The 9720-nt window shown below is 44.1% G+C and overlaps 1 long non-coding RNA gene across 1 annotated transcript; it reads left to right on the top strand.

Moving 5' to 3' along the window:
* The first annotated feature begins 885 nt into the window (after positions 1–885).
* Positions 886–5833, top strand: LOC127663761 (uncharacterized). Its single transcript, XR_007973014.1, has 5 exons — positions 886–1268; positions 1703–1735; positions 2598–2926; positions 3085–3146; positions 5633–5833. It is a non-coding gene; the product is annotated as an uncharacterized LOC127663761 (long non-coding RNA).
* The last annotated feature ends 3887 nt before the right edge of the window (positions 5834–9720 follow it).

The following is a 9720-nucleotide window of genomic DNA, read 5'->3' as shown; positions in this document are numbered from 1 at the left end:
TTTCAGAAAAACTCATGTCTTCCTAAGGGGGAAAGGTCTGTGCCCAAGCAAGCTCTGGAAGAAGAGCATGGTTTGCCTGCCCTTGAGTGAACTAGGTCACTGCTGTAGCTGGAGAATATTTTTTAGCATCACTGTGATGAAACTTGAGGGCCGTTTTCTGCAGTAGGTGCGACACTTGTTGACACTGCCTGCCGGAGAGGCCCTGGCAAAGGGACTTGATGAAACCCAGTCCCAGGGAGCTGAAATCCAGAGGAGTTGTCACTGACGGCTGCTGGGGACAGACAGCTCTCTGCAAAGCCCATGCAGAACCTTGACTTAATTGTTCCCTTCTTAGGAAAGCAAACACATTGAGGGAATCAGTCATTGGAAGTCATGGCAGGAAACCCCTAGGGAGGTTGGAGGGGCGGTGAAAATGAGAGTCTGTGTGCTATTCATTTAGAAATGGCACTGGGTCTTCCTCTGAAGCTCTCTGAGCAGAAGAAACAGACGGTCAGATCGCCCCTCCCCCACCAGCCCTTCCTCTCTCTTATTTTGGCTGCAGTAGTAAGAAATAAGAGAGAAGCTAGATACAGTGGTATTTGTCTATAATTCCAGCACTCAGTAGGCCAAATTGGGAGTGTCGTCATGAGTTCAAGGACCAGCCTGGGCAACTTAGAAAGACCTGTCTCAAAACAAAAACAAAACCGGGTCAAACGACTAGAAAAATGAAAAAGTAGTAGTACGTGCCAGCGCTTGGGGAATGGAGGCAGAAAAATCAGGAATTTGAGGCTATTCTCAACTACACGATGAGTTTAAGGCCAGTCTAGGCTATATGAAACCTCGTCGTTAAAACAGTCAGGACTCACAGAAAAGAGCCTAGTATAACTGTCCCCTGAGAGGCTCCACCCAGCAGCTGCCTGAAACAGGTGCAGAGACCCACAGCCAAACATTATACCAAACTCGGGAAATCGCATAGAAGAGTTGGGAGAAGGATTGAGGGAATTAAAGAATATATGGACTCCACAAGAAGACCAACAGAGTCAAGTAACATGTACCTTGGGGCCTCTTAGATCCTGAACCACTGACCAAGAACATACATGAGCTGAACCCATGTATCAGATGTGCAGCTTGTAGCAGATGTGCAGCTTGGTCTTCCTGCAGGTTCCCCAACAACTGGAGTAGGCGCTTCCCCTGACTCTGTTGCCTGCCTGTGGATCCTGTTCTCCTAACCGGGCTGCCTCGTCTGGCCTCAGTGAGAGAGGATGTATCTAGCCCTGCATTGACTTGAGGTACCATGGTGTTGGTTCCTTGGAGGGAGAACCTCCCCCTTCTCCAAAGTGAAGGGGAAGGTGAAAGGGTAGTTATTTTGTGAGGGGAGAATTGGGAGGGGGGCTTTGATTGGGTTGTAAAGTTAATAAATAAATTAATGGGGGAAAAAAACCAGTCAAACATTGTGGTACGTACCTTTAATCCCAGCACTTGAGAAGCAGAGAGAAACAGATCTCTGTGAGTTTGGGCCAACCTGGTTTATAAAATGAGTTCCAAGGAAGCCTGGGCTATATAGAGAGACCCTATCTCTAAATAAAGAAACAAACAAACAAATAATAAAAAAATAAGGAAAAATCATAGAAAAATGACAAAGGCCCTATTCCTGTTTATCAGCAATTGTTCCTGTTTTATAGTTTATAATGTGGGCATTTCTTTGAATTTTGTTCAAATCCAGGAAAGGACATGGAAAATCCAGCGGTGTCCTTCGGTAAGTCCCCTTGCCTCATTACAAAAATATTTTAGTTCTTGATACCTGGAAACTGACTAGCTAGAAGGAAACCTCTCATGAGACAGAGATGGCTAAAATTAGCTCCTCTAAGTGGGTGACTTTGAAAGGGACATGACTTCACTCTGTGGTGAGCACTGTGCTCCTCAAAAGCAATGCTTGTGTGCATGCCTCGGTGTGTGTCTCACTGTTCTTGGCAGAAGATGTTCACAGGGAAAAGGAAAAAGAAAAGTCACTGTGAAATTATTAAGTATCAAGACATAGCTTGTACAGCTGACAGGCTCCGTTTGTCCGTTTTATCTGCACACAAGAAGAAAGATAGTGAAAACTGAAAGTAACTCTGAAATAACACCCACCCCCTTGCAGACACACCCATGAAATAAGGCTGTACAGAAAGAACCAAACCCCTGTGCCTGTGGGGATCAGCTCCTTTCAGGTATAGCTGGGGGTTTTCTCAGGTTAAAGTCCATTCCAGAGAAGGGGAGAAAAGGGAGTGGGAGGTGGGGGTGGGGACTCCTCTAGAAAGTATGAGAGACCCAGGAGGTGAGGGACTCTAAAGACTCAATGGGGGTGACCATAGCCAAAATGCCCAACACCAGGGAGAGGGAACTTGAAGAACCTACCTCCAAAAGACAGACAGGGCCTGAAACAGAGGGACAGAGTTGCTCACCCACAGTCAAAATTTCTGACCCAGAACTGTTCCTGTCTTTAAAAAAATGGCAGAGACCAAAATAGAGAAGAAACTGAAGGAAAGGCAATCCAATGACTGGCCCAACTTGGGATCTATCTCATAGTAGGGCTCCAACACCTGACACTGTTACTGATGCTAGGATGCGCTTTACAGACAGGAGCCTAGCATGACTCTGCGAGGCCCCTACCAGCAGCTGGCTGAGACAGAAGCAGATACTTACATCCAACTATTGAACTGAAGCTGGGGACCCCTATGGTTGAATTAGGGGAAGAATTGAAGAAGCTGAAGGGGAGAGCGACCCTATAGGAAGACCAGCAGTCTTAACTTACCCAGACCTAAGGAGCTCCCAGAGACTGAGCCACCAACCAGGAGCACATACATGGGCCACTCCAACGTTCCCAGCACAGATATAGCAGAGGTCTTCCTGGTCAGGCCTTAGTGGGAGAAGATGAGCTTAATCCTCAAGAGACTTGAGGCCCCAGGTAAGGGGGAAGCCTGGTGGGAGGGAGCACCTCTGGGAGGAAGAATGACATGAAGGAGGGGGAGGAGGAATGGGATGAGGAACTGTGGGAAGGGGTAATGGGGGGGGGGGCAATGATGGGAATGTAAATAAATAAATAATAAAAATTTTAAAAAATAGGGATGAAAAGAAGATGGGACAAGAAAGAATAAACAAACCGAGCCACTGAGACAACTCAGTAGGTAAGGTCACCTGTCCTCTAGCATGACAACCTGAGTCCCGTGCCCGGACTCACTTGCTAGAAGGAGAGGCCCAATCCTCCAGGCTGTCCTCCAACTTCTGTGCCTGCTGTGGGCACATGCACGTACACCCACTAAACACATAAGTAAATGAATTTACTGAAAAACTTAAGAATCAACAAATGTCAGGGCTGCAGCGATGGCTCAACAGTTAAGGGCACGCACTGCTCTTCCAGAAGACCCAGGTTCAAATCCCAGTGTCCACATGACAGCTCACAACTGTCTGTCCCTCCGAGATCTGACACCCTCACACAGAAATCCATGCAGGCAAAACACCAATACACATAAAATAAAATTTAAAAAAATGCAAATCAAGAAAACAGCAAGACCAAGGAGAGGAGGAGAAAGAAACTACAAATGTTAAACAAACAGCAGGAGATAAAACCCAAAGGGAGCAAATGGCCCCAGACAAGAGCTCAATAATAGGATGTGGTAACAAATGGAGACTTTCACAGATTTCTTATGTGGGGCAGATGAAATTCATCCTAAGGCTTATTTTTGTTGCAAGGCCAATTCCTTGAATTCCTAATATCTGTCTTCTAATAAAATAAATGCCGTGCTATAGACATCTGTAAACCCATGTTTGCTGCAGCAGTATTGGTATTCACAATGGCCCATTTATCAAATCAGCCCACATGGTCCTCAGCAGATGAAGGGATGAAAGAGACAGGCACGTGTGTGCACAATGACCTAGTCATTCACCCACTCAGAACATAAAGTTACGCTGTTGGCAGGAAAATGAATGGACGTGGAGATCACTGTGCGAGATAAGCAAGTCTCCTAAAGTTAAGTATGATGGTTAATCATTGTCAGCTTGACCTCAACACCTGTGGGAGTGGGTGAGGGTATTTCCAGAACCTTCTGCTGAGGCTGGAAGGCAAACCTGACTGTGGGCAGCACAGCTCTTGAACTAGGGTTCTGGAATGAACAAACACGAGAAGGCTGGCCAAGCAGCGTACTGTCGTTCACTGTCTGCTTCCTCACTGCAGATGTCATGTGACCTGCTGCCTCATGCCAAGCCTCCTCACCATGATGGGTGTATCCTCCAAGTGCATACCGCCAAAGCAAACCCTGCTTCACTTAGGCTGCTTCGCTTAGGCAGTGGTTTTGGATTGAAGCAACTAGAAAAGTAGCCAACACGAGTAGCATCACAGCTGTAATCAGGCCGGTTAGATTTTTGTCAACCTGATACAAGCTAGGGTCAATGGGGAAAGGGGGATCCTCAATTGAGAAAGTGCCTCCATCTGGTTGGCCTATAAGTATGTCTTTGGAGGCAGTGGGGGGGGGGGGGATTTTGATAATGATTGACGGGGAGGGGCATGCAGCCTACTCTGGGCTGTGCCATCTCTGAAAAGGATCTTTTTTTCCCCCCGAGGGACATGCAACCTACTCTGAGCTGTGCCATCTCTGAAAAGGGTCTTTTTTTTTTCCTAGACAGGGTTTCTCTCTGTAACTGTCCTGGAACTTGCTCTGTAGATCAGGCTGGCCTTGAACTCAGAGATCTGCCTGCCTCTGCCTCCCAAGTTCTGGGATTAAGGCGTGTGCCACAATTTCCAGCCAGTGAAGGTGGTCTTATGTAGTATACATAAAACAGCCTAATCAAGCACTGGGAGCAAACCAGTAAGCAAGATTCCTTTATGGCCTTCTGTTTCAGTTCCTGCCCCATGTTCTGGCTTCCCTCCAGGGCAGTTTATAAACTGTGAGATGAAACAAATCCTTTCCTCACAGATTGCTTTTGGTCATGGCATTTATCACCATGAACCAGAACAGGTGACCGGGGAATCAGAGGAAGCACTATTAAAAATATGGAAGGTGCCCCAGAGCTCCCAGGGACTAAGCCACCAACCAAGGAGTACACATGGCTCCAGCTGCATATGTAGCAGAGGACGGCCTTGTCAGGCATCAGTGGGAGGAGAGGTCCTGGGTCCTATGAAGGTTTGATAGATGCTCCAGTGTATTTGGAATCGAGGGCGGGGAGGTGAGAGTGGGTGGGTGGGTGGAGGAACACCCTCACAGCAGCAGAGGAAGGGGGGATAGGAAAGGGGATTTCCAGGAGAGGGGGAAACTGGGTAAGCGGATAACATTTGAAATGTAAATAAATTAAAGTAAATAAGTAAATAATATGGAAGATGGAGGGACAAGAAAGTGGAATAGAACAGATGAGGAAGCTAGCACACATATAAGCATGTAGGGAAATGTTATAACACAGCCCGTTGCTTTGCACAGTTTATATACTAATGAAAGTAAAAAGTCATAGATGAAGCTGAAATATATGTATGTGTGTATATGTATACGTGTATATGTATGTGTATGTATATTTATATGTACAGATACAGGTGTACATGTATGTATATATTAAATCTGACTGCATTTGATTTGTTAATCACCTCATCAACCCATAGATAATAGAAGTTGTGTTTTAATCACAGATTTTGAGAGACCATGGATACACAAAAATCAGAAACCATGGAATTAAGCCCTGTCTGGCCAGGACATTTGGTCTGAATTTTCTAAGCTTACTCAGTGGAAAGATGGAAGAAGTAAGAGCTTGAAGAGGAAAAGGAGGGTCTCTATGGTTTTATTACATTAAAAAAATACAAGTTTGTGATTAAAACATGAAAAATAAACTATTTAGCACCATTCCAAGTGGAACAGGATGGAATATAAGAAGTTGTGTTTAAATGTTCTCTTTTTCTGAAGCTACGAGCCAGAAGTTCTCAACCTGCAGGTCACGACCCCTTTGGGGGACAAATGACCATTTCACAGGGGTTGCATATCAGATGGTTATGTTACAATTGATAACAGTAGGAAAATTACAGTTATGAAGTAGCAATGAAGGTAATTTTATGGTGGGGGGGCTCACAACAACACGAGGAATCATATTAAAGGGTCACAGCATTAGGAAGGTTGAGAACCACTGCTTAAATGAAAGAAAACTCTTTCGTTTGCAGGGAGATTTCCCTTCTATTGAAAACAGTTAGAAATATATTTTTATACCAGATTTTGTTTTTGTTTTTGTTTTTGTTTTTTGGATTTGGTTTTTTTGAGACGGGGTTTCTTTGTGTAGCTCTGGCTGTCCTGGAACTCACTCTGTAGACCAGGCTGGCCTCGAACTCAGAAATCTGCCTGCCTCTGCCTCTGAGAGTGCTGGGATTACAGGCTAGTGCCACCACCACCTGGCTATACCAGATGTTTTTAAATCCCTCTCCCAAGGACCTTTGGCCTTCCCCGAATTCCAGTTGTTAATTTCTTAGCTTCACAATGAGTAGGCATCCTTGTGGTTGCAGACATCGGAGGTTTGGTGGGGGTAGAGAGAGCTAGTTGTTGCTACCTAATCTAAATACTTAGAGCAAATTCATTAGGTTCGTAGCTGTTCTTTGCACCCTTAACTTGGGTTAGGACTGGTCCATGGGGAATTTATCTGTTCCTGTTGGCCTTCCTGGCAGGGCAAATCTGTGAACACTGGTATTGGATGGCAGAAGTGATGTCATACCCTCCCTGCTGAACACATTCTTGGCTAAGGCTAGACACCAATCACATGTCTGATCGGAGGTTCTGCCAGAACCCTCAGGACAAGCTGTGGCTACATAAAGGTCTCTCATGCTTTAGGGAGCTGTCAGCGTCTGGGAAGGGTCCCCCCAGGCTGACAGCTCTACTCAACACTTCTTCCTTCTCTGGGGTCTCCCAGTTCTCTTCAGTGGACATGACCTGACACATCATGTACAGTCTTCTTCAGTACCTTTATTTAACTACCAAGGCTATCATCGCTCAGGGAAGTCCCCATACCAGGCCTTTCTCTCTGGCACATACACTAATGCCAAGTATTAAAAATCTCCCCCTATACTTATGGTGGGTTTTTGTTAAATCGCAGATTCTTACTATAAAATTCTGCACAAGAAGTTGGCATGCATGAATGTTTACAAAATAGTAATGCACATATAATTTTATCACAATTGTTCCATCTGCTTTCCCATATATACGAAGAGATTAATCTTTCTCAGTGTCAAATTACAAATGATGGTAAGGACCAAAGGACACAAGTATCTATCATCCTCCTGAAGTATTGTGTTTTAACTACCAAAAGGCAAAATATCAAAACCAAGTTAAAAGTCACCTTAACTAAATATAGGATTCAAAATAACTGGAAAAAAAAATTTTTTAAATCAAGCAAAAAAAAAAAAAACCCAAAAACAAAAACCAAAACAAAAAACACTTCCAAGATAGTATTATTTTATTTTGTTCCAGTTCCCAATGTCTTTTTAAAATAACTACAATATTGAGACTCTTGGGAGAGGAGAATTCCATCTCCATAAGTATGTTGAGTCATAACCCCACTTCTTTAAACACTAAGAAAAAATAAATTGTCCGAGAATGTATGGAAATTTAAATTTTGAAAAAAATCTACATGCTGTATGTATATGTATATGTATGTATATATTTTTACCTTAAATATCTGTTTGCTTTTACATCTTCCCTTCTAATTAGAAAAGCACAATCATTGCTGAAGACTTTCAATATCTTCCTTTTAAAAACTCAAATCACCCAGAGAAGTGTAGAGGGAAGCCCCCCTTCCCCGTGTAAGTGCTCACACACATTTACGCAGACATCTTGCACAGATGGTCACTCAGCTTTCTTCTTTCTCCTTTTCTTCACTCACATGAGAAGCTTATCAAGAATTCTTCAGAAAAACATGCACATCATTCTGTCATATAAATGCATTATACTTCAATTAACTACTCTTCCAGGTTGCTGACATACATTTGCTTTTTAAAATAGTAACCACCTAAGAATAATTATGTGCAAATCCTTTAACTTTTTTATTATATTTATTTATTCACTTGTATATGTAGGGGCAGGGGCACAGACAGCAGATAAGAGAGTTCAGGAATCTGTGCTCTCCCTCCAACATATGGGTCCCAGGAATCAAACTCCGGTTGTCAGGTTTAACAGCAAGCACATTTACCTGCTGAGCCATCTTGCTGGCCCATGAGTAAATATAACCTCTAGCTGCTTCTTTCTTCTGTAAGGATGGGATCTTAGAAGTGACATAAGCTTCCCTTTCTTTCCCCAAGTTATTTTCCCTGAGTGTTTTTTATCACAGCATCAGGGACAAGAACACTGGGTGTAGAGGTGACAACCACAGTTGTGGCAGGGGAAAGCTAAGGCAGTAGGAAATCATATGTTCCAGGATAACCTGGACTAGAGAGGCCACGACAAACAAAACCAAAGGCCTAGGAGACCGGGGACGGGGCTCAGTGGTAGCGCTTTCTTACCTTGTACAAAGGGCCCTGGGTTCAATGGCCAACACTTCGCACCAACAATAAAATATTAAAACAAAAATCGGCTGGAGGGACGGCTTGCTGGTGAAGAGTACTTCCTGCTCTTGCAAACCTGAAGTTCAGTTTCCAGCACCCATCTCAGGGCAGCTTATATCCATCTGAAACCCCAGTTCTGTGGGATCAGAAATCGTCTTTTGGCCTTTGTGGGCATCCTTACACACACGAGTTCCAGGCTCACACAGATACACCAATAAAAATATAATCTAAAAAAAAAAGTTAGACAATAACAGCATCATAAAACCAACCAACCACAGCAATTGTGCTGCAGAACTTACCTATGGAAATCACCTAGAGGCATGCAACAGTTTAATTTCTTACACATGATCGAAAACCTTCTCGGCTTTGGGCCATAACAGTGAATCTCTGTGATGGTCTGCCTGAAGCTGCTTCTATTTCTTTCCCTTGCTTTGAAGTGCAGCGGTTCTGTCGCAGGCATTTTCACCGTTGTGGGTGAAGGAGGCCCATTTGGCGTAAAACAGTAGAAACGCCCGGTGCTCCGCAGTGCTAGCGATGGATGCAGTCTTGGCGGCAGGTGAGTGGAGATGGCCGTCAACACCACCAGCTTAAGGATGAGGCGGACAATGATGCCACACACATGTACCGTGCAGATCAGAGAGAACCTCGCCGTTGGCATAGCCTCGGCATGAACAGAGGAATCAAGGTAAGACATTGCAGAAGTAAACATGGGACACTTGAAAATGATGGAAACTTAAATACTCTCCTCTCTGTTCTCACTAATCTATTGGCAGAACATGGGAGATGTGATGGCTGAAGGGATTGGGGAGCAATCTCTGTCCAATCCTTACATACTATCAAGTTTTTGGATGTAGGGTCACTGTCAGGAGAAAGTTCTAATGAAGGAAAGATTTAATGAAGGTAAAGTACATTGGCAAACACCTGAGAAACTGAGGCAGGAGAATGACTTGAGCTAAGGTTTGACAGAATCCTGGATAATTAGTAAGATCCCAGCTCAAAAACAAAACAAAAAAAAACAACAAAAACAAAAACAAAAAACCAAAGTAAAATCAGGACTAAACATGAAAGAATCAGAAGGAAGAGGTGGATGGAGAGATGGCTGGCTCAGTGGTTAAGAGCACTGATTGCTCTCCCAGAGGACCTGTCTTTGATTCCCAGCACCCACGTGGTAGCTCACAATCAACTGTAACTCTAGTTCCAGG

The sequence above is a fragment of the Apodemus sylvaticus genome, chromosome 13, assembly GCF_947179515.1.
Source record: "Apodemus sylvaticus chromosome 13, mApoSyl1.1, whole genome shotgun sequence".
Taxonomy (NCBI): Eukaryota; Metazoa; Chordata; class Mammalia; order Rodentia; family Muridae; genus Apodemus; species Apodemus sylvaticus.
The sequence above is the reverse complement of the archived record's forward strand: the minus strand, read 5'-3'. Positions and strand labels throughout refer to the sequence as shown.